This window comes from Taeniopygia guttata, chromosome 12, assembly GCF_048771995.1.
Source record: "Taeniopygia guttata chromosome 12, bTaeGut7.mat, whole genome shotgun sequence".
Taxonomy (NCBI): domain Eukaryota; kingdom Metazoa; phylum Chordata; class Aves; order Passeriformes; family Estrildidae; genus Taeniopygia; species Taeniopygia guttata.
Genome location: NC_133037.1, coordinates 7,461,371 through 7,486,314, shown reverse-complemented (window position 1 = coordinate 7,486,314; position 24,944 = coordinate 7,461,371). Strand labels below are relative to the sequence as shown.

Genomic DNA, 24,944 nt, shown 5'->3' with positions numbered 1-24,944 from the left:
CTTTTCTTTTAGTCATTTTACACCCAACAGAGGTTGTCTCCTTCTGCTGAGATTTTCCTGTTATCTCTTTTTTTTTAGTGCAGCAGATATGATCTCTCCTGTGTACTGATGGGGTTCCCTTTGGCTGAAAGGGTGGCTGGCAGGAAACAAGTACATTTACTCTTAGCAAAGAGGGACGTGTGAGCTGGGGGGAGCAGCTCAGGAGAAACCTGACGTGTGTCAGGAGCCTTGCTTGGCACTGTGTACAGCCTCAGCTCTGCCTGCTGCTGTGGAAGTCAGGACTGTGTCACCCCTCTGTCTCAGACACCCATGTAGACAGACCCAGCCTTTTGTGCAGGAGCAGATTTCTCTAGGACCATCTGGGTGCTGGCCCCTTTCCCATCTTGGGGTCATCTTCCATTCCCAGCTGCAGCATCCTGTGTTTCTGAAGAGCAGGACCAGGATGATGAAAACCACCCTGGGGCATTTAAAACCAGAGAACAAATAGCAACAAGAGAAACCTCAGAATGCAGAGAGGTGACTGGCTGAGGTAATTTAAAATAAAAAATGGCTCTTGTCTAGCAGCTCCTTTATAACACATAGTTACTGTCTAGAATATCTCAGGAAACCATTTTGTATTCTGCTAGTGTAAACCTAGATAGCAGATTTATCTATAAAGATTAGGAGTTATTTGGGAAAGTTTCATTTCATTGTTGTATTAAAACCAGAACATTCCTGTCTCTTTGTCATCTAACTGTTTTATATATTAAACTAATTACTTTAGTGAGGCTAAGTTAAACAATTATTAGTCAGGCTGCATATTTGAGTCTCCTTATGGCTTCAAGATAAAAATCCAGTCATCCCACATTATATATAAGCTCTTCCCTTCTCTTCCCTCACCTCCCCCAAAAAAGGTTTAGGTTATTTGGTTGTTTGTATTCTTTGAAGAATATGAAGGTTTTGTACTTCAGACAAGCCCATTTCCTTTTTTAATGGGAAAAGCTCCAAGCACTGCTTTTCAAACAGAAGGAAAAAGATTTTTTTTGCAGACTTCTGTTGAGCAGTTTTGGACAACACCCTTTAACAGGAAAGCATGGATTGCCCTAAATTTCTTCAAGGTGGAGACAGATAACCTTCCGGTTTTAAATTACTTACCACAATTAATGGTTTGAGATGATGATAGTAATGCATAAGTTATTTTATCCTTTTACCCTTTCTATATGAATGAGTTTAGTGCACTTGAAGTTTGCTGTTGAACTTGAAAGTTTTTTTGTAACAAAGGAGGGCAAAGACAGCAACTTCTCATGTAAAAATATTTAAAGGAATGGACCCAAGAGCAGACCCAGTGTTAAGTCAGTGTTGAGAAAAATGGATTTAAGCATAGGTTAAAAGAAGGCCAGATCTTCAGTGAGAGATGATTGCCCAGGCCCTTAAGGAAAGAAGTGATGGAATTAAAGGGACAAATATTTAGTTGTGCTGCTCAAAAATGTTTTGAACTTTCTCATGAATCTTTTCATTTTGTATCTGCTGATGAGTGTAGGTAATAAAACTATTTCAGGAATGTAAACTGAATATAACCACAACTTTACAAAATACCAAAGCATTTTTGTATGTGGAATCCTGCAGTGATCTGGGAAAGGCCTACCTAATTTCTAAACCCTTTAGTTGGAGGAACAATAACTACTAAATACATGTGGGGCACGCTGGTACATGGGACCATCCACATGGCCCATGCCCATTGCAAGAGCAGAGGATCTTGTGTTTCTTCTTGCTGTTCTGGATCTTCAGAGCTGTGGGTGATTACACAGGGATAGAGACTAAAACTTCCATCTTTGCCCCAATATGATGATAAATAATTTTGTGACACCTTTTTCATACTCCTATAGTAGAACAATGTGATTCAGCACTTGACCAAATTCCCAGTATCTGCTAGTTTGGTAATTTTAATCACAGTGATGAAGCATGAGGTCAGGATTGCAAGACATGCAGAGAATGAATTGAAGATAAAAGTGCTGTTATTGAAAATGTTCAGGATTTCAGATTTAGAACAAATTGTTTTCTTTTATTAAACAGACACTCTTGGCTATATGGGCCAAGGCATCCAGAAAGTTCTTACTAAGAACCAGTTCTGGGGGAAGTGAGCTTCGCCTCCAGCATGTTCTTGGTTAATCGTATTCCATGGATGATTCATCAAGGAAAGTTCCTGCTTTTGGTTACATTAAAAAATAAAATTATACCTCCCGGCATCACCACCATTAAAATGTGTTATATGATGTTCAGATATGCATGTTTTTAAAAAGAGCATATAATTTTTTTTCTGATTTCTGGATTTCCAGAACCTAATGCAAACTCCTTTCCCTTCCCTTTCCTTTCCTTTTCTTCTCTTGTTTATTTGAACAATGAGCGTGAAGCAGAAAATAGCTTTCTGGCAGTAAATGCTCTCTGGCATTGGAAAGTATTTGATGGTTAAGTTAAGAATGAAAAATATGGGGTTGGAATATGTGGTGGCTGAGCTGCTCTGCTGGCTGGGCACCTTCCCGGATGGCCAGACATGTCTTGCTGCCATAGATTTATAATGTGGCATTTCTGCAGAAAGAGGGAAGAAAATACTCTTTGTAAATGGGGAAGGGAAAGGCTTTGAAAAAGAGAAGCTGTTTTTGCTTTGGGTTTTAGATGCTTTCTGAAGTCATCATTCATTTCTAGCCTAAAAGACACCACACTGAATAAAGGAGTGATGCCTTGCATGGCATTTCCTTCTGCAGAGTTCACTGCTGTACCAGAGCTTTCCTCTTGCGTGTTTGGAGAGCGTCTGGCCCACGGAAGCCCAATGCTAATGGAGCCATATAGGCCACAGGACATTAATAATATTAATGCCAAGCTGCCACAGCTGCGTTGTGTTTCCTGTGCTGTGGAATTACCCTCTTAGCCAGATAAGTGCCTGCTTTCCACTTTCCATTCCCTGCAAAAGTGAGATTCGTTTCACTGCTCAGTAGCTCAGAGAGAGGCTTTGAACATGAATTTCTCCTGCAATTGCCACGGTGGGACAGCCCCTGCGTACCAGTGTAATTTGCATTGCTGTCTGAGGACACTTCCACGCTTTAAGCACTTCAGGAGCCACCAAAGCAATTTATGCACTGGGCAGCCAAGTGTGCTCTTTCCTGTACCCTGCTGTGCAGATCTCCCTGCAAAGCAGAAACCCTGTGTACTGCCCCACCTTTCTCCTTCAGCCTCCTTCCTCCCCAGCTACTCTCGACAGTGGGAACAGCCTCCAACCCAGAGCTGTCTGCAGAAGTGCCCTTTGCTCCTGGAGCAAGCTCCTCTCCTTGGGGCGGTGTGGGGGTGTGGGGAGCAGGGAGAGTGTTCGGTCCCTCTCTGTCGGGATCACTTCAGTGCACACTGGGAGCTGGTGCTGAGATGTGCTGGTGAAATGCAAGTGAAATGTGCTGGTGATGACCTTGCAGTCCCACACAGGCAGCCTGACCCAGAACGTTTCCCATGGACTAAACTTGTACTTAATTTCAAGTGTCAACATAGAAACCCACCATCTCTTTATTACTAAACACATAGCTAATTCCACTGTAAACTTGTTCTGTGTTTGGGACTGAAGAGCAGCTTATTTTTAACCTGAAACTGACTTTGGTGAAGAGCATCCTTCTTGCATCAGCCTGTGTGCAAAGCTATGGCTGAGCAGCCAGAGGAAAGAAGAACGTGGTGATTCCCACGAGTAACTGCAGTGCCAACAGGAGCCCTGCTAGGGACCAGCATACAGTGGGGCAAAGGATGGCCTGTGATTTGTTTGATAGGAGAAAAGTAGATTTAGCAAAAGGAAAATAAATGTAAAGGTAACATTGGTTTACATGGAAATAGTGTCTTCTTATTGCATGATTCTTGCTATTTTATAGCAATAGATGCCAAGCTAGTGCTTAAAGCATGGATAGCATGATTTATATTCAGGGGCCTAGCAACTGGTACTGTTTTAGGAAGAAAAGGCATATGCTTTTAATATGTTAAAATGTGTCTTTGGCAGCATAATGGTTTTAAAATACTATTGCTGTTCACTCTCTGTGTACTTCTCCCATATCTTGTTTCCCAAATTCCACAAGATCCAGCCATCTGGCATTCTCATTATCTGGCCTATTGTATATTGTTAGTCTACTCTTCTCTAAAGAAGGGGAGACAAAGAAATTCTTTATTAAATTTAGTGTAGTTATTAATTCCCTGCTTGGAGTTAGATTTTAGTTTAATTTTTATTTCTTTACATGTTTCTTGGTCCTGCATGGTTGTATTGTGATAGTGCCTGGGGATGGTTGCTGGCTAAGTGTGGAGGGAAGTCTGGGGTGTTGGTTTTTGCTTGCTGGCTAAACTTGGGGTTTTTTAACCCTTTGTGCAGTAGGGACACATGGCTTGTGCTCAGGTTCAGCAGCTGGGGTAGGTCTCTGTGTGCAGCCACCTGTTCATTTTCAGGAGCTGTGAAGGAAGTGCCCAGAAACTTTCCTGGTGATTCCCCTCTGCAGGGACAAAGCAGTGACAGCAAGTGCCTGTGTGACCCTCCTTTAGTGCAGGGAAGGGGGAGCAATGGCTGTGATTTAAACCCTTCAGAGCAGGGATGGGTCCTGGACTGAGCCCTCTGGGTTGATCCAGGTGGTGAGGGCTTATCAAGAAATCCAGAAGTCTACTCTGCTTTATTGTGTGTGAATTTCTTGAAAATTCATCTGGTTTAGAATCTGCTTGTGGGCTGGGTTGGATGAGAGCATCAGAGCATGGAGTGGGGGCAGAGCCATTCCTATCCCCTGATCTGAGCTCTGTTCCACATCAGCTGGAAGGGGCCCTGTGTCCTCAAGGAAGCACAGGAGTCAAGGACTGGCAGAAGTTAGCAAAATCCATTGATATTAATCCAAATTAACCTTTGAACACCTCACGTTTTCTGAATGCAGTTTTTTAAATGGCAGCAGACAGCGGTAAATGATCTTGTTTAATATCTCTAGCTTCAGTGAATGTGAAACATTAGTATGAAATCTCTTATTGTTATAATAAATATCTGGTTTAGCCTGATAAGAGGTGAGATGGTTCATAAAATGCTGGATGAGTAAGCCTAAAGAATCTTAATTGAATCTTCTTTCTTACAATGTCAGGGTAGTCAAAAATAGAGGTCTGGGGAATTGTGGTAAAAGGCTGCTTTGGCATTTCCTCATTGGTGAACTGGGCTGATGATGATCCTGCTTCATGTCCCCATGAAACCAACTGAAGACTTGTCACTCCTAACAGCAAATGAGGCATTTTCATATAAACCTTTCCAGGATGAAAATGTGTGTGTATGAGTTGGGAGGCACATAGCTTAATTTCATAGGTCAAATAAGGATGTGAGATTGAATTAAATTTAACCATACTGTCTGAAGTAGCAGGAAATGTGTTTCTTAATGTCACCATTTTTCCTTTTCTTTTAGGAGCTGTTACATTGCATGGGGAACATTTAGCAGTTGTGTCTCTGAATCCCTGTTGTTTACTGATGTGACCTTTTATAGCATTCAAGTGTGGTGGGTTTTTTTTCCCCAGATAAAATGAAGCTTAAGTTTAAATTTCCTTTACCATTCACATTGGCATGGCTTTGTCTTACACAAGCTGAACAAGTATCCCTGCCTCGAATGAGTAATCTGCTGGAGCTAATAATATGAGAAAAGGCTCTGAAAAAGGTTAGTACATGCTGCATTCAAATATCCATATTGCATATGCAAGACCTTTGGTTTAGGTGACAAAGCAAGAAGACAGAAGCACAAAAAAATTATTAGCGATCAGGAATTTATAAACTCTAAGCACTTCAAAGGAGGTTAACAGATAGTTAAGGGGATCATAAATCTTATGCCTAGGTAGTAAATACCCACGTTATACTCACCAAATACAAAGAAATGTTTATTTCTTCATGCATAGGTCTGAGCTCTGACCTATAGATTTCTGAGAGTTCTTGGAAGTTTCTTCTTCTTTTATGTCATGATGTTACTATTTCCTGCCCTGCTGCAGCTTTCTCATCATCTGGGAAGAATCATGTCAAGTTGTCAAACAGACTAATTGGTTTAATATTTTGCAATTCTTTCACTTGAAAACTGATTCTTAGCTGGTGATAAAATCACTTTTGTTTTAAATGTTAGTGCCTTTGACAGATAGAAGTATTAGATACTTTGATAGGATTTTCAGAATTGCCTGTGGGTTTTGGACATTTAATTCCCATTAATTTCAGAGAGGCTCTTTGCTTCCCTCGGGACACTTTCAAAATCTCAGCCTTTGTAAACCTTCTGAAAATGGCTGTCTTTAAAATCTTTTCATTTTCAACTTAGTGGCAAATCTGTTTCTCAGCTATAAATGGAAGGTGGGCTTTTTCTTGGAGCGCTGGGTGAGGGAGGCAGCCAAAACAAGCAGAAGTAGGATCATAGTGACAAACCTCACTGAGATCTGACACCTCTTTGGGAGGGAGCTCTGTTTGCTTCTGCAGCCCTTTGGGCAGAGTGCACATCCTCTCAACATGAGCTGCTTCCCATCGGGACTGGGGGGAGGAGGGAGAGGTTTTGGAGGCACAGAAGTCACCCAGAGAGGGCTGCTGTGGTTCCCACTGCTGTGGTTCCTACTGCTGTGCTCCATCTCCCCATCTCCCCGTGCAGAGAGGCAAGCAGAAATTCCTGCTGCTCTGGTTAAAATGTGATGGTGGAAGAACAGGAGTAGATCTCAGTTCCCTTGACTTGTTATGTTTTGTATGTTGGAGCATAAGCCCCTAATAGAAGGACACTCAGCTGGAAGGCTGCAGCTCTCAGGAAAAAAAAGCTGAGATTTGCTGCAAAACCTTCCCTGCGGTGTTGTCTGGAATGTGAAGCTTGAGGAGCTGAGTAAATTCTGGGTTAAAACTGGTGAGTGAATTCAGAGGCAGACAATATGGCCTGTGAAATCTGGGCTGATAACTGTGAGGAAGCAGAACATGGAAAACAATGGGGCTGGGAGCTCGGAGCCAGCTGTGCAGCCTTGGGCGAGCCTGGGAGTTGAGATCCATGTGATGAAAGCAGCCTGGTCCAGTAGGGAAATTGTGCCTGAAAACTTCACTTCTGCCCTGAAATCATCAGCCTTCATCTCTATATTGCTGACATTTCTTGGCTTAACGGTTTGACTTGTCAGTAGCAAAAGACAATGTGAGAAAAAACATCTTGCAATTCATGTTGTTCCTTTGCATTCGTTCAAAATGGCTGCTGGGCAAGGGAGAGAAAGTCTTTTCCAAAGTTTAAGAAAGGGAAACACAGCAGAGTGGCCCTGGGTCATGCTGTGTAGTCTGGCTGTGTTCAGCCTTAGCAGTGATCCTCCAGGAGCTGCTCTGGAATGCCTGGAGCTCCTGAATGTTTTCCTAAATGGGCCTTTTCCTATCACAAGGAAGGGTGTGGAGACAGAAGTGACCTTTGAAGCCCTGTAGGAGTTGCAAAAAATACATTGCTGTTGATCAGAGACATTGTTGTAAAAATACAGAGCTTCCAGTGTGCTGTCGTTGTTTTTCTGAATTGCATTTGTCTGCTGGTAATAATAAAGTCCTGTCCTTTGTCTTCAGAAGCACCAGAGAGATGTGCAGTATGAAAAGAATGATCCTGAGGCCACCAAAGAGTCCCATTTTTTGTTGTTGTTTATACCAAAGTATTATGTTATACTATTGGCAAAGTAATTTTCAGCTCCAAGTGAGACAAGATCAGTCACAGTGGTTTTCACAAGATTGATGTGAAGAGCTAGAGTGGTGCTAATTAATCAGAGATGGGGAGAGCATGTGCCTGCATACTCAATTAGTGTAACATTTCCTAAATTGGAACGGAGCTCTGCCATACAGGAATACTACAGCAAAGCTGAAGGGTGCAGGGATACAATTCCTAATGAAGCACCTGAACTCGTTACTGGAACGCTGGCACCCCCAGCCACCACCGAGTGCTGAGCCCAGAGTGATTTTCTCTGGTAGGTGCTGCAGTGCTGGGAATCGCCAAAAATGCTGGAAAGGCAGCATTTCCTTTGATTTAGATGATGTTACATAACTAGGCTCCTTAATTATATTTTTGCTTAAACAGAAAGAGGACTGGGTGTTTGTTACAGTAAATCATCTTTGACATAAACAATACTTAGTTACGGCTGCTTCTCTCTGATCCTTGAAATCCAGTCTCTTTTAAGAAAAACTGCAGGATGTGAGAGCTGCTACAATGCTATAAATAACAATAAAGTGGTAGTTCCAGATTTCTTTCAATACTGCACATGGAAGCTTAAAAATGAAAACTGATCTCTAATGTAAAAAAAATGTAGATCGTAAGGCAGAATACTTTTTGTTCTTGATATCTAAACTAATTTCACCCTTAACCTCTAGTATTTGTATTTGTTTGTTCTTAAGTTACAGCAAAGGTACTTTTTTCCCTATAGGTAGAAAAACCTGTAAGCCATTGTGACCTGAAGCAGCAGAAGATTTTTTTTAAGTCTTTGAAAATAACAGATTTAGTGGCATAGCAGCTTTAATTTTATCCAGATTTGTAGTTTACATCAGGCACAGCTGTTGAGTAAACCTGCAGAATGAATTAGAAATGGATTAATGAAGCTCTAAGACAAATACATCAGAATATTTTAAACAGCTCTCAAGGAAACAGTTTTATTTAATTTTAGTCATGTAATGGCTTTATACTCGGAGCAAAATAAAGTAAAACAATAGACCCAAATTCTAAATTGACAGCCAACGTATAATTTTTCCACAGGCTTTTGAAGTATGCAAAACCATATAATTATTTTCTGCCTAGTGATATTGGTTCATAGGGTTTATGAAGAAAAGGAGCCCTCCCTAACAAGTCTGGTATGTGGCAGCTGGCCTGGTTCCTGCTACACCATTCCTCTGTCTGTAAAACCGGGGCTAACAGTTCAATTCCATTTGTAGTTATGCTGCTGTAAATCTGGAGAAAGTTCATTGGTTTGATCCAGCAGTAGAAATCTAAGTTTTCCTCTCCCAGACTCTCTCATTTCAGGCCATGTTCAGTGCAATGTAGTGTGGATGAACTGTGTCTGCTATCTTTGATCTCTAAAGTCATGAGTAGGTCACTGGCGTGTGATTCTTGAAGGAAAAGCGCTCAGTTCAGCAGAGGGGGAGAGGAGGGTGATATCTGCTGATAGACTTATTCCACTCAAGAAATCCTTAAGCTGCTCGTGTGCCTTCCTGGAATTTCTGCCTTGTTTCTGCCGAAACAAGTCCTTGAAAACAGGAATGTCTCCCAGGTTTGCTGGTGGAACCTGGGAACTAATTTCTCTCTTAGTCTGTGGGTTGTTGTTGCTCTGATCATGTGTCACTCCTGTAGCGTGGCTGACACAACAGGAGCTGCCAAGCAAATTTAAAAAAATGCCAACAGGTTTATTGGTCTTAATCATCCTGCTGTAGTTAAACTGCTGCAAATCTCTTATAATTCAGAATATCCTCCTTTTTGCAGCTTGGCTGAGGTGTTACTACTCAAGAATTTAATTTGGCAGGAGGAAGATTGTACCTGTGTGGAAGGAATGTTGGTCTCCCACAGACATACAATTTTGCAGTTGCTCTGGAGGATGACTGTTGAAGCTGGCTAGAGATGGATTTATTCTTTGTTCTGCTTATTTGTGGCTTGGTTTTGTGTGCTTGCTCTACAGTTGAACCTATTCCTGTAAGAAGTTGAGAAGGGATCAGGAATGCTTAACAAAAGAGCAGGTACTTGGGAATATGGATAGAACAGTGGTTGTAAGAAATAATTATCCTTGCCTTACATCAAGGCAGACAAGGTATGTTCTTCACCTTACCAAACATAGGTCAAACTGAGCTTAGCTCACTCTTGAGAGATGAGAAAAGCCTGTGCATGTAGTTAAATTCTAATGCTGTGGAACAAATCCTCTGGTTGATGTTCCAGGGTAGATTGTTATTCTAAAAGTGCTTCTGAAATTAGAGAATAGATACAGGAGTTTGTCTTGACCCACTCTTTCTTCAAAATTTGTTAAATTCTGAATTGCTCAGAATTTAATGACCTTTGGCCATTGAGCATGGCTTGTCTGGCTCAGAGTGGTCACCTCCATGCCCTGCAGAATCACCTAGAGCAGCATATACTTTTATTTTCTCATTGCAGTGACTTGGCTGTGTTTAAAGTCAGCATGAGTAAACAGAAATAAAATTCAAGTCAATAAAATGTAATAAATAGCATCCCTGATACAGGTACAAAATGATACTGCTGTACCTCAGTCATGCAGTTGTGCAACAGAAAATGCTTCTTAAACAAAATCCCAATTTTTGACAATTTGGAATATGTTTTTCCCATTTCTGTGTGACTTGAGGGTTTAGTCTGAAAAAGCTCCCATTCTGTCTCTTAGAGGATAATTTGTCAGTCTTTGTTGCTACTGCTTTGAGTCCTGTAATCAATCCCAATTATCTCCATGTCTCTGCAACTGATTTCAAAGGATGGTCTCATGCCATACTTAAAACCACCGGGGTTACCAATTAGATAAAATATTGCTGAGTAGTTAATGTATTAGCAACCTTTGTTCAGAATATTTTTGTGAAGATACTGTGAGTTATTGAATGGCTGAACAGGGACACACCTTTTGTTATTTAATGCAGCTGACTGAAAATTGAGATGGGTCTTCTAATTGTATGGACAAACATCCCTGGAAGCTGTTTCTATTGAAGCCATTGTTCTTTGGTCAAAAGGGGTTTGTGGCAGGGATTGTTGTTTTTTATGAGATGGGAAATGTGAGGTGTATGAAACGTGTTACCTTAATGTCATTTATTATGTATCGATGTTTTCAAACTTTTCAGAATGAAACAAGATCCCACAGTAGGCTATAATGATAGGGTTGTTTGGAGGTTTTTTTATTTTGTATGGGAGTCACTTATTTCTTGTCTGTTTCTCACTGGTTTAATTTTAGCCCTGGCATTAGCTATGCTGTTCTGAAGTTTTCAGTGGCTTGTGTGAAACAGGGTGATTTAGCCCTGTTTCTGAAGGAGCAGGAAATACTTCCCATGATCACAGCTCTTCAAGAAGGAAACACCTCAGGCCTTTTGATCCATGAGAGGAGAAAGGAAAACTAACATGCTAAAGTCTCACAAATAAAAAAGACACAAAATCATGGACCAGTGGCCTGAGCATTTCGCATGTTCCCAAGATCTGATGTCATCTTTTCAGGAGCAGCTGTGTCAGGGTTCTGGATGCTCCTTTTGCTGATGGATGCACTGAAGGATGGCTGTGTGCCAGGTGAACCTGGCATGGAGGACCCTGGGAGCAGTTTGCAGAGTTACCTTTCGTGTACAACATGAGCTAATTCACGTGCAGCAGAGCTGAGTGTCCCTTCCAGCCCCTTTCAGGCTTAGGGAGCCAGTTGCTGTTAAAGGATCATTTGTGAATCCCCTGAGCTGATGAGCCTCCTTGTGATCCGGAGTTATCCAACCTGGACACATGAGCTGTCTGCCTGATGGAATGAATGCTTGGGTCCTAAACCAATGGTACTATCTGGAGTGTTCATTCTTTCTTTACCAGCTGGTCAGAAGCTTGATTGAAAGGCACAAATTAAAATCTAAGAGAGCCTTAAAGGAGGGCCAAGCAGATGGAGATCCGTGTGGAGACTGGTAGAAAGACATAAGACACAACTTGTACTGCTGCCCTCAGGCTGCATCTGCTATTGGAAATAAAACTTGGGGTTATCATTATTGTCACTTGTCAAAATGTATGAGCTGACAAAAAGCAATGCTGGTGTCTCTAAACATTTTCATGGCAATGCATCTGCTGTTTCTGCATTAGGACACTTCTCTGTTCCTGTAACTTCAGCTGTAGCACAGAACTGAACTCGGGAGGAATTGTGTGTAGTCACACCCCTGTTGAACATCATGCATTTGCTGCTAATGACAGGTGGATTGTATGCCAGGCCAGCTGTACAGTTAAATTTCTGGCCTCTGTTTGCTTGCAAATAGCATGACTGGCTTCTTGAGTCATCTTATGGATATTTTATTGACAGTAGCTTTCTTATAACCTTATACCCAGGGCTATGTTTGAGTGGCTTATCAGGGGCTGTATATCTACAAAATAAATTAAACACAGATATTTATAACAAAATTATTTTTAAGCAAAGCATTGAAGTTATTATAGTACTCTTAATAAGCAAAGTATTTTAAAAGCACTATGGTTCCCTTTTATTTTGCAAGTGAATTAGTATAATTATATATTTTAATTGCTAAAATAAAAAGACAAATTGTGAAGAATGTTTTTATTCTATTAATGAACTCTGCTAAAATGCTGAGTATTTAAATGCATTCTACTAAGTAGGAAAGGATGAGGTTAAAATTAAGAGAGCAGGGAAGACATGGGATGAGGTTGAATTGGAAGCTGAGACACACAACAGTCCTTGGATAGGAATTCTGAATGGTAGAGTGTGTGCATGTCTACTGACAATCTAATTAGGAGTGCTTTAAAAAAATGGCTCTTTATGTAAACTGCTGTTTACAAAATGTTTATTACATACATTCTCTTCTGCTTTTGATTAGTGTGTGGATGTAAAAGCCTTATTTTATATATCGTTTTTAAATTGTGTATCGAAAAAACCAAAACCTAAAAGAATTCTGCAGTTTGTATATTAAAATAATCCTGATGGTCCTAATTTGATCAGTAATTAAAACCAAAGTTTACTTGGTACTTCATTGAGATGTAAAGATGTTGGTAATTCAGTGTTTCCTTCTCCAGACAGTAAAGTTTTGGAGGTTTGCTTTATCACAGTCATTCCAAGATGTTGAATCTTTTGCCTATGGGGGCTTTTTCTTTTCTTTTCCCTCCTTTGGATAAATGGCTTTTGATTTTTGCAGGTAAGTGACACGATCCACCTAGATCTGACAGTGTTTACTGTGAGCTATGCAGGAAGCTGTGTAACTTTTAAAGCTCTTGGAGTCGGGGGGGTCTTGGCATTCTGGACTAGATGGTTGTGAGTGGGTGTGTAGTGAATTCTGCAGAACTGGGTTGTTGCATAAGGGACTGGATGCCAATATCTTCCTATTTCTATAAATTCCAGGGGTACTGCAAGTGTTGAATAGTCTGAGTCCCTGTGTAGGATAGGCACAGAAATCTTTCCAGTATTTGCAATGCCAAGAAGTCCCTGCTGATGTTTGTCCTTGGCATAAACACAGGCTGACCTGCCAGAAGTTTGGGAATTCACCTGGCTGCCAGGTGAAGCTGATTTCTGCCCAGCCACTCTGGGCTGGCATATGCTGGCTGTGCTCCAAAACTCTCAGAGTCTCTTGGTCACCTCCTGAGCAAGGAGCCTGCACAGCTGACAAATTGACTTCTGCCCTATTGAAATGAAAAACAAATAAATAATTGCCTCGGGGTGACTGTGTATTGTATTATTAGTAATAAATCCATGGTAAATTACATTTATAAGGAAGCAGGGAGGCGCCATGTATCTTTGCTAATTTATATACACAAACTGCCAAGTTACTGAGCTAATGGTAATTTGGGAGGTTATCAACCTTGGTCTGCAAGATAATTTAGATTAGACCTTGTATGATTCCAATGCATTCACATGGAGCCGGGGAAACAATAAAAATATTAATAAAGGAATTAAAAATGGAAATGCTTATGGGAAAGAAAAGGCCCCATACATCCCTGAATAAATCTTGTCCTTTACAGGCTGATTTATTTCTCAGTTCTCATTCTATTCTAGGATAATTTCTATAGTTTTCTAGCCTGTGCTCATCACTAGGGTTTTTGAACATTTTCAGGTAGTCTATTAAGTAGCATGTTCATCAGATCATTATATCCTGTCACTGAGGAGAGGATTAAATAGTGATACTGGATCTATTAATCTGAAAAACTGCTTCAGTTGCAGCAGACTGGAGAATAAATGGAGATGAGTTTTATTGGCTTGTGGTGGCCTTGATAGAATATTGGTCCTTTACCTAAATTTGGGGGGTTTTCCCCTAATATATTTGACTTTTTAAAAAATAATGTTAGTCAATCCACATACTTATAAGGAGAATTAGCTGTCTCTTAGTAGGAATTATCAAATTACATGTAATAGTTAAATTAAAAAAAGTTAGAACCTGTCTCTCCTGTCAAGGAGAAAAAAAAAATCATCATTATTTAAAAAACACTGTGCAAGTAAGCAGTCAGTCTCCAAGGAAGAGGTGAGGAATAGAAAAATTACTGAAATGTATGAAGATATGAATACATCTGCTGTAGGGGAAAACAAACCAGAAAATTCCATCTCCTGCTAGTTAAAAAGGAAAAAACTCCATCTGCCAGCACCTGAGATTGCAGAGAACACAAATGAGCATTGACTAAAGTTATGATAAAATATTAAAGAAATATTTTAAGCTATTCCCATACAGCATTAACACTTCACTGCTAGCATGTGCACAGGGACACAGAAGACTCTGTTGCTGGATTATGTCGGCTTGCTGGAGGAAGATGGAAAAATTCAGAAGTTACATAAGGATTTTCAAGCACAGATATTGCATCCTGGCAGGAAAACCAGCTGTTGGGAATGGTGACAAGCAAAGAGTTAGATAAATTTTTAATTCACTAAATTCATTACTTTTTTGAAGGCTTTTGACTACATAATTGAAAGTTTTCCAGAGTAGTGGTGTTATGCAATCTTTGCCTTTTTAAAAATATAACAAAGATTTTAGGAAACCAACCTGTTAAGATACTTGTCTTCATCAAGTTACGCTTTTTTCATTTATCTTTATTTTAAAAGCAATCATTTACAACCTTAGTGGGGAGAAACTAGCAAAACCTCTGTATCCAGCTGAGAGAGATTTGTGGCCAGAGTTTTCCTGGTGATATTGATAAGACCAGGTTTGTAAGAGGACCAAGGGGTCTGAAATGCACATCCTGGGAGGGCTGCTGGAGCAGGAGGGGCATCTGCAAAGGCTTTGCACCTGCTTGGATGTGGCTGTTCCAGAATTTAAAAGGTACAAGTTTAAAACAGGAGATGGTCCCATTGTGTAATGGGCTGAATGCTGGTTCTGTAATTCCTGTAATTCTGTAATTCCTGATGCTCTTGTGGCAGAGGCAGCCTGGAAGGGGAGGCAGGAGCACACTCGGGGTTGTGCTGTCCCTGCTCTGTGCCCAGCACCTTGGCAGAAGGGGGTGTGAGGGAGAGCAAAAGTTAATGTGCAGTGTAAGGATAGCACCATGGGGGAATGCAGGGAATGCTGCTGAGGGTGGATGTGTCTGATGAATAGGATGGCATTTAGTGGGAGCATTCTGTGTGCCTGCTCTGCAGCAGAAACAAAAATATAGAAATAACAGAGCAAAGTGCAGGCTTAGGAAGTTCATTCCTTCTGTACATTGCTCTGCTACCTCTTTCTCTTTTTTTGTTTCAATAAACTTATAATTTATCTTCTGGTTTTACTGCAACAATTGGCTCAGCTCCTCTGTTCTCTCCAAGGGTGCCTGTGATGAGTAGTTAATTAGGAAATCACTTTATCACAGATTCTTAAATGTAGTTTGTTGATTGACCAATGACAACATACAGATGATTACCTACAACTCTTTTTGATTTATCTTGCTTTAAGGTGGGTCACATTTAATAATACCAGCCTTGCTTTGCCTCCAGTAATGATTATCAGTAATCATTACTTGCAGATACAGCTCATTTGTGCCCTGATTCACACCCATCAGCCCCAGAGAGGTCACACCTTTCACATTTATTTTTTCCATTTTAAGTAAAACAATATGTTGATAGAGAGTATGAAAATGAAACACTGCAGAATTCGTGTTTGAAGGCTGCCCATGGGCTTTGCCTCACAGCTTCTGGAGAGTTTTCCTCAAGGGAACACTGCTGCCTCAAGATGATAGAGGCAACTTTCCTTCTGCCAGGTGATGCAGTTTGGCTGACAACTTGAAAATCTGCTTTTTGACTAATTTATGACCTGAAGGACAAATCAGGTTGCTTGATTGCTCAGGCTGATGATTCTGTCCACCTGTCTATCCTGACAAAAATCTTTGCACCTGCTGGCATGGCTCCTGAATGTCAGAGGATTGGAAAAGCAGGGTTAGGTGTGTGCAATACATTGCAGTTTGACAAATTTCATGAAAACCGAAGGAAGGGTAGAGAAGCAGAGCTCTGTTGGTGCCTCTCCCTCAAAGGGGTGGTGCTGCAGGGGCTGTGCTTTCATCAGACACCAGCAAATCCCCTGGGGAAGGAGCTGCTGCGAGTGCCTGGGCTGGGGAATGGGGGAACCTTAAATCACATCACACACACTGATGGATGCTGCTGGAGACAACCACAGGATGCAAAATCCATTGCAAATCCAAGTTTCATCACTTTGCTACCCAGCTTCCCATCGTGTGTGCAAGAGCGTGTTCCTGTGAGGTATTAAACACATTCTGCTGCAGAAGAGTCTGATCACTTGTCTTTGGTCTCCCCAGTCCTTATGGGGACTTAGAGGGTTTTAGGTTGCATAATCAAACCTCTTCCATGTAGATATTAATGAAGGGGAAGTGGGAAATCATCCTGTGGTGAGTTTTACTCATGAAATTTCAGAAGTGCTCCTGCCTGCGTGTGCCAGGTGAGGAAAACTCCCTTTATTTACCTGCCTTGTCTTTGGGCAGCAGTGACAGAGATAACTGACCACTGGCTTTTCTGGGAAAGAAAAGGGCACTATCAGGGAAGATTCTGGAAAAATAAATTAGAGTACTAAATGAGCAAATATTTTACTGTCATCAGTTCCTAGGGAAAGAGATAACATTAATTGCCTATCAGAGAAATGGTGGAGGAATATGACAAATGGATATATGGGAGACAGGATGAACATTCAGATACCAGAGAAATAAGGCAAAACAAATAATAATAATTTGTGAATGTGTGTCAGAAATAGTTGGAAAATGTTTTAAAAATTTAATTAATCTTGTATGTGCGAGCATGCACATGCATTTTTTTATTGGATTAGCAGGGACATCTCTCAGAATTATGAAATACAAGCTGTATTCTCCAATACTGAGAGCTCTTATAATTGCCAGAAGTACAGTAAATGTCCCTATCATTCTCTGGTTTTAATCTCAGCATAATTAGCTCCTTGCACAATAGAGTGTTTAATTTGAGTGGCTGCCAAGGCTCATTAAGTGAGAGAAGTAGTTCCTGAGATCTCTGTTGTTAAAATCAGGATTCTCATAGGAGAGAAGTTTCACTGGAGGTGTCACAGGGTTCTTTTTGATAGTCCAGTAATAATTTTAGGCAGAAAACTAAATATTTAAAGAGATACTGCTGTATCTTTCTATCAGATGCCACAAGTTGGACTTCACACCCTTCTCAGAAATGAATCTGTGTTCTGTCATATTTTTCAGAGTAAACTGGGACAAAACCAGTTTGTAATCAGCGCTGCCATCGGCAGGGAAAGAGAATATTTTTCTAAGGAGGAGAATCCATTTGTGCTTGTGTTAATTGCAAAATAAAGATTCTTCTTAGTTTGGAGAATAGGAACCCTTACAGTGAATATGACTGTGATTTATTTATAAGAATAAAATCCTTTCATTAAATATTTTCAATTGTATTTTCCTTGACTCTGATTATCTCTGTTCTGCTTCCCTGAGTTGTTTTACCGCTGCAAAAAACTATTTCCAATGCCTGCAGTGGGACTCTGGTGCTGACTGAAGGCAGTTGTGTTCCTCCTGTTACCTGGCAATTACCTGTGACTCATTCATACTGTCACCCAAATTATAGCACTGCTAGACTGCATTATTGTGATGGATCTCATATTTCTGTGTTTTTTTTCAGATTAGAATACTAACAGTGCTACTTTGTGTCACCTCTAGACTGTTTGAAATTGTCAGAAGCTGTACCAAAACTTTGTGAAAAATATCAAAAGCCAGCTGGTGTGTTTGTGGAGTTAGAGGTGATTCTGTGCATGGTGGTTTACTTGATGGTTTACCTGCTGATTTACACCTTTGGGACCTTGTCTGTGTTGCCTATTGTTTAAGGAGTAAGATAGCTATGTAAATACAAGGTGATGTGAAGAAAAAAAGCCTCTCAAAAAAACAGGTGATATGTCTGTGGACCCTATTATTTTTCTCTGAGTTATTTTGTTCTTTCAGAAGTCTGATTTTTTTTTTTTTTTTTTTTTTTAAGTAACAGAGCAGGCAGTATATTTCTTTATCATGTGCTTTGTGATAGACTTGGGACAGTAGAAATTGTATGGTAAAAATAACAGTGAAGAATCAGACCCCCTCAAGAAAAGGGGTGTTTAACTATTTTATTACTGACAGAGCCAAAGTCTGGGATTTGAGAAAGCTGTACCAGATGTCTTTATGTACCCATCTTGTTTTTCTTGGTAGTGATTTGTGCTTCCTATCTCTTGAGATTTCACAGCACTAGCCCAAGACTACTGGACATGGTTTCCATTTAAATTACCTGAAAGATACAGTAAGGTTGCTCTTGGGGTGCATCATGATTTATGAGTAGGTGAAATAATTTAAAATGTTCTTGTGGATCATGTTTCTTCAGTTGTGGCAAGATATCTTCATGAGATTCTCAGATGCTTTTCACAGTCCTTAGTTTGCCTATCTGGAAAGATTCACTCTTGCCTGTTTTTGAGACAATCTGGGAGAAGTGCATAAACATTAACTTAAAATATTGAATTCTGTTCTTGAGGCTCTGGTTTGGAGCTGCCTCATCTCTGTTCCTAGTCCTCTGTGATCCCTGTGTTATGTTTTTTTAATATTGCTGGCTCTGTGAGGCAAGAACTTTCTCTTCCTCTGTTTGCAGAGGACACGATGGGACTCTGTGCTCAGCTGGGCTCTAAATTCTAGCAGGGTATCAACATAATCAGTACAAGCTTCAAACTGCAGAGGATGTGGAGGATGAATTATTTGCTTATTTAAGAAAAGCCTAAAGAGCTTAGATGGCAAAATTTGCATGAATTATACATTGCCTCAGAGTGGCTCTTTAAATTTTCTGCTTATTCCTGTGCAGGTGATAGAGCTTTGGATGTCACTATTTTTAGTGTGTGATCCCATTGCACCACAGTTAAATGTGTCTCAGCTTCATAGCTTTTCATAGGAAAATACCAAAATGGCCATAGAGGTATGTTTAGCCCAGTATTTTGTGGGTTTTGGTAGCTCAGTAAGCTGGGCTGCTGATGAGGGCAAAAGGGGAAGGCAAAATATCTGGGACCTGCCCTGCCAGGCAGTGATGCTCTGAGCTGAGGGGCCTCTTCAGCCTGAGCTTGTGTCTGAGTAACTGCTCTAAATAACCCTTGACTGGATTTTCTCCAGTGCCTTTTCCTAATTGATTTCTTGCACCATTTAAATATTTTTGGCCTCTGCAATGTCCCGTGGCAACACATGAATTAGCCAAAGGAAGGAGCATCCACCTGATGCTCTGGAGCTCCTGTGTTGGCACAAAGTGTGAACGCTGGTTCTGTGCTCATCTCCTTACTGCCACTCCTGATTTTTAAACACTGCTGGTAGACAGACTCCTCTCTGTCTATCCTGAATCATCTCTTTCTCAGGCTTGGATTTTTTTGTTTTTCCTTTTTGTAACAGAAGCCATTGCATGCCCGTGCTCATCCTTCATGCCTTTCCTGATCACTTTTCCATCCTTTGGAGACGAGCAAGCAGAAATGCTGTCAGCATTCAGAAGGCAAATTCATAAGATGGCTGTAATGGTGTTTCACTCTTCTCTAATTCTTTAATAGTAATTCCTTGGGTTCTGTTTGCCTTCAGACCCCTGTGCAGCATGGAGGTGACACAGAGAGAACTGCCAGCCTAAGTGATTACTCCAAAGTCTTCCCTGAATATTAACAGCTAATTTCAAGTCCATCATTGTATATATAATTAGCTTTGATTCTGCATTGATTGTCATTGAATTTCATCTGCTGTTTATTGAGCAGTGCTGTGAGATCCTTGTACACCTCTTTGAAATAATTTTTGGTGCATGACAGGAGTCAAGAGCTGCTGGTTAACATACTTTTATTTTTAACTTAATCACAGAAAATTTTTAAATGTTTTTTCCTAGATAAATTAAGATTTGAGTATCTCTCTGGAGTGGGAATCCCAGTGTCAATTTCCTTCTATGGAAAACCTGTCCAATTATTACCACTGTTTCTTTCCTTTTTTCATCAACCTAACAGGCTATGTGAACATGTTTTATTTTGATATGCAACATGTCTTTTATGTAAAAGTAGGTTGTATTGTTGCATATTAGTAAAATGGGAACGTGTTTAAGTTCACCCTTGTTTATAACCTGTCAGGGTGTATGTGCCAGTTTAATGAAAATGGATTTGAATTTAGGTTGGTACCATAGTATGTGAGAAAACTTTGCAGAAATGAGCTTATGTGGAGCTGACAGTAACATCTAAATTTAAAATGTTCAGAAAAAGTCGATAAAATTTGTTTTAAAATAATTTGGGGCCTTAAGGCTGCTGTTTAATCTATAAAATTACCACTCGGAATTTATATCCTCTGAATTTTTCTGAGTCACTGAATTCAGTTAAATATTTCAACATTTAATAAAGCCCTACCATATATCAGAAGCTGTCATTTAGGGGATCTCTTTCTCTTCAGCAAAAATTAAAATCAATGAACTACAGCAGCCAATTTTAAAGTCAGGAGAATGATAGTGGTTCTATGTTGTTATTTTAAAAACAAAACCTAATTAAAATAGCCAATGATACAGAGATGCTTAAAATCTTCAGCTCTTTCTGCTTACAGGCTCTAAGAGCTGACTGTGAAGTGAAAACTGACTGGATCTAAAAACGTTGGGGAGGGAAATGAAAGGTCCTCAGAGGAAAAAATTGCAAAGTCTGAAGTCTTTGTAAGTTGTGTGTGAAGAAATTTCATCCTCCCAGCGATCATCCTGCAGTCTGTAGAAGTGTAAAGCTGAGTTTCCTTAATTCAGTCCTGTTCAGTACCTGTGGCAGTCTTTAGAAGTGGTGCCCAAGGGTGGGGGGCAAAGAGTGATGAGAGAACTGGTTGTCCCATGCCCCCACCTCCACTGGACATCCTGGCAAGGAAGATTCATTCAAGCAGGGAAGGAAATTCTTTTGTGGTAGCTTGGATTTAGACATATTTTTAATTGCCACCATAGATTTGTTGGAGCACATGAGAAGGTAAATATAGCTCTAGGAGGAAATCAAAGAGGTTGGATTTGCAGGCCTTTTGTGCCACAGCTCCTTGTGGGAAGCACTTCTGGCTGCCTACAGGCAAATGAAAAATGGCAAGATCATGCAATAAATTGTACTTGTGCCATAAATGCTGGTGTATTATATTGCAGTAGGGCTTATTTTGGGTTATAAGTATTTTATATTTGAGCTTTTTCATGTTTAGTTAGGAGAAGCTGCCTGCAGCATTGCAGAAGTATGAAAACCCCAAGGTGTAGGCAGAGCTGCTCTTGCCAGCGCAGTTCTTTTTAATCATATTGTATGTTCCTTTTACATCCTTGTAGAAAGTAAACAGAGCTTAATGTGACCAGGGTATTCTAGCAGAAAAACAGAAGTGGGACTACTGATAATCTGTGAGGAGAATTTTGTCTTTTGCTAGAAATGTTCTTCAAACCAATGCTGTGACCATTTCTCCATTAACCCAGAGAGACAACACGAAATATAATATTGATTGAACATAAAAGGGAAAGTGTGGCCACAGTCCTGCAGTTCTGGGCAGACAAATCCTGCTGTTCCTAGTGCTAATGGCTAAATTATGACCTCAGCCCTGTCAGCCCGAATGTGGCCCTGCAGGAATTAATAATGCAGTTGGAACAGAGCTATATTTTGCCTTTCATCTCCATTAGGTCTGGGGGTTGACAGTAGAGTAGGAATTGGCAGTTTGCCTCAGACTACAGAGATGGCCAAAAGTATGAAAATAAGATCTTGTTGTTCACTCAAACAAATGTCAGCCACAGGCTACTGAATCTTATCAGACTTGTTTTGCTTGTGAAATATTGTTGAAACTGCAGTGATTACTCATCCACTCCTTTATTTCCATTCATATTTTATCTATATCCTTCCCAAAGGAGGAGGGCAGTTAGTTTATGCTTAATTAAGTGTAAATAAGTGATTGCCTGTTTATTTTTTTTTTCTCCTGAGTTTTAGGGGCTTTTATTTCTTTATTTACATGTCTGCCTTTGGTCTTTGCTGGAAGACTGATCTAAGGAAGGTCTGGCCTCTTTTAAATAAGTGAAAGCTTGATCAAAGAACTGATCCATCCACACATGCAGTTCCTGGGTGCTAAGTAAACTAATGAAGTGCTGTGTGTGCCCTGCCAATAGAAGGTGAAATATGTTTCGTATTTTCCTAATATTACTCCTGGAGCTTTGCAGCTGGAACTAAACTGCCACTTTTCTTGTAAATTGAGTTGTAAAGTGCTTGTGCCAAAATGACAAGGAGTTGCTTGAGAAGTTGGATGAATGGAAGCCTGCCTTTGGCCAAATTACTGGGTGCCCAAGTTTAAGTGCATTGTGAGGGTGAAGAATGTATCTGTTGTGTTCTCGGGGTAATGTGGACTGTGTTGGCCATGAGCCACTGAACTCCACAGGGGATTGTGTAGGGTTGAGATTTATAGAGGAATTGGAGTCTGAAAAGAGGTTGACAGAGAAGGTACAGCAGAAATTGGAGACCTCTTCACTGCTCTTTTCTGACACTTTTTAATCATTTTGTTTCTGGCAAAGAAATTGTGAATTCTTAAGGGTGCAGTCATGGAGAAATATGGGAAACAGCCACAGGCTGCTTGGCTATAGATGCATCCTGTAAGAACTAATGTGGTATTAAATACAAAGTCTTCTTAGCTTCTTACTGATTATCCCAAATAGTATTAAAATAAAAGAAAAAAAAAACATTTTAAATTACTTTAATTTCTATTCTCTAACTACTTATGTCTAAATTCTTCACAGTAATTTTTTGTGAGATTTTGGGTTTAGGGTTTTTTTGGGCTTTGTTTGTTGGTTTGTTTGTTTGTTATGTTCTCTATCTGGAAGTCCAGCACCTGACTCCTGCCCTTTGTCTAGATTTACTGCATAAGTATTTTCATCTCTTTCACCAGAAGCAGTGCACTTATGTGAAGATCTTGATCGCTGTGTTTTGCAGCCTCTCATTTCTGAATAGCCAAGTGACTGTACAGGAATGTAGTTTTCTTTTTTAATACAAAAGTAGTTTCCTGGCCTTTGGCTTGGAAATATAAATGCAGTGTAATTTTAAACTATGTCTTTTGGTAGTCTCACAATAATATTCTTTCTTGTTTTAGCTTTCATGGAAAGTTTGTAGAGTTCTACAGGCATGACACTGTTGCTGCATATAGTGGGAGAAATTTAATACTAATGCTCCAACATTTAAAAATGGTAATTAATTCTGTTGGGGGTTTTTGGAAGTGAAGGCTAACACAAATGGTTTTAATGGGTTTGGGTTTTTTTTGTGTTTTTTTTTTGGTTTTTTTTGTGTTACTAACGAATACTGCTTAGTGTATATATATATGTTCCAGATATTTCCTGCTTGTCATGCTGCAGGTTTTCTTGCTGCACAGGTTGTGGCAGATCCTTTGGGTTGTTGTGGCCTCTGATATCCCTGCAATATCACAATCCTTCCAGAGCAGCTTTTGCACAAGACAATTCCTTTGTGCATTCTCTGGATAGCACTTAGTAATGGGGGAATGTGGCAGTTTTTCTCCCGTGAAATCACTGGGGAATTGGGTGCTTGGAGTTAAGTTTGGAAATTGCCATATGCTGGGTTTTTTGTGAAGCAGCAAGGAGCTGCCAGTAGATAGAACTGAGCTGATTAATGCCGTTGTCAACTACATAAATTTTTATTTCTGTTCTTCTTACGTGTCTGTGGACTTAGGTCAGATCAAGGTTAAATCTCTTCCATGCAATGTCTTGGACATAGCAGAGTTTGAAACTGTTATTACAGAGCCAACTGCAGTAAATGCAGCTGACTGCATTTTGGTTAAGTGTTACCGTAAAAAAAAAGAAAATTCTGCAACCACCTTTTTTCCTAAGGTAGAGATTTGGATGCTCTTTGTGGGTTGTTGTTTCAATCCCTTGGTTTTGGAAGAAGCCCTGGTGACTGATGTAGATGTGTCTTGGTTAAATTGGGTGAGGCTGGAGCCAATTTCCTCTGTGGGAAATGGGCTGAGGCAGTTTGATCACAGCTGGCTGCGAGCACCTTCCCTGCCTGGGCAAAACAGGTGGAGATTGGGTCCCAGTGAGCAGCTTTGCACTCAGCAGCATGGGGTAACTGCTGCCTAATTACTACAGCACTAACAAGACTGGGAATAGCTGGCACTTCAGCATGGAAAATACTATATTTGTGTGAAGTATCTGTTGGTGCAATATTTTTTTTTTTTAAACAGTATTATCCCTTTATTCTAAACATTATTGTGCTTCTGTGGAGCAAGCAGGTAGTTTTGTGTCTGTTTATGTGTTTGTTTCAAAAAGACTGTTGCATGATGGAGAAGTGTTATGCTGTGCCAGGTTCTGCTTAACACACACAGGCCCAATCATGAGACAGCAAACCCAAGTCATGAGTCTTTGGAAAAGTCATATTGTTTGGGACGTGGGTGGTTCAGTCCTGCCAGGCATGTAAAGCAAATAATTTTTCTTGTATTAAGACCTCATGTTGCTGTAATACACATTTATGTTGTTAAATTTATTTTTAAGGCATTGCACTTTCCTGACCTTTCTGTGAAACATTACCCTGTGCAAGCAGGTGCTGGAAAGAGCAGTGTTTTGTGTGGTTATCTGTCTGTTATCACTGTAATTATGAACAGAGAACTCAGCCCAATTAAAGAGAAAGGGAAGAACATAGGCCATGATTATAGCACACAACACTTCTTAATTTGTGTATGTAGTGGTTTAGTCTCCTGCTTGCTAACTACGATTCTAAATGGGTTCATTACTGTAAAAGAAAACTATGACACATTATCCTGTGCTGTTTAAGTTACTGGGCTGTGCTGCTGCTTAACCTATGTCAATTAAAGTTTATTACAATATCTGTGTCC

General features: G+C 40.2%; 1 protein-coding gene across 1 annotated transcript in view; it reads left to right on the top strand.

Annotated features, from left to right (window-relative positions):
• Positions 1 to 24,944, top strand: part of PTPRG (protein tyrosine phosphatase receptor type G) — a 390,724-nt gene that overhangs the window by 133,798 nt on the left and 231,982 nt on the right. The window lies entirely within an intron of this gene.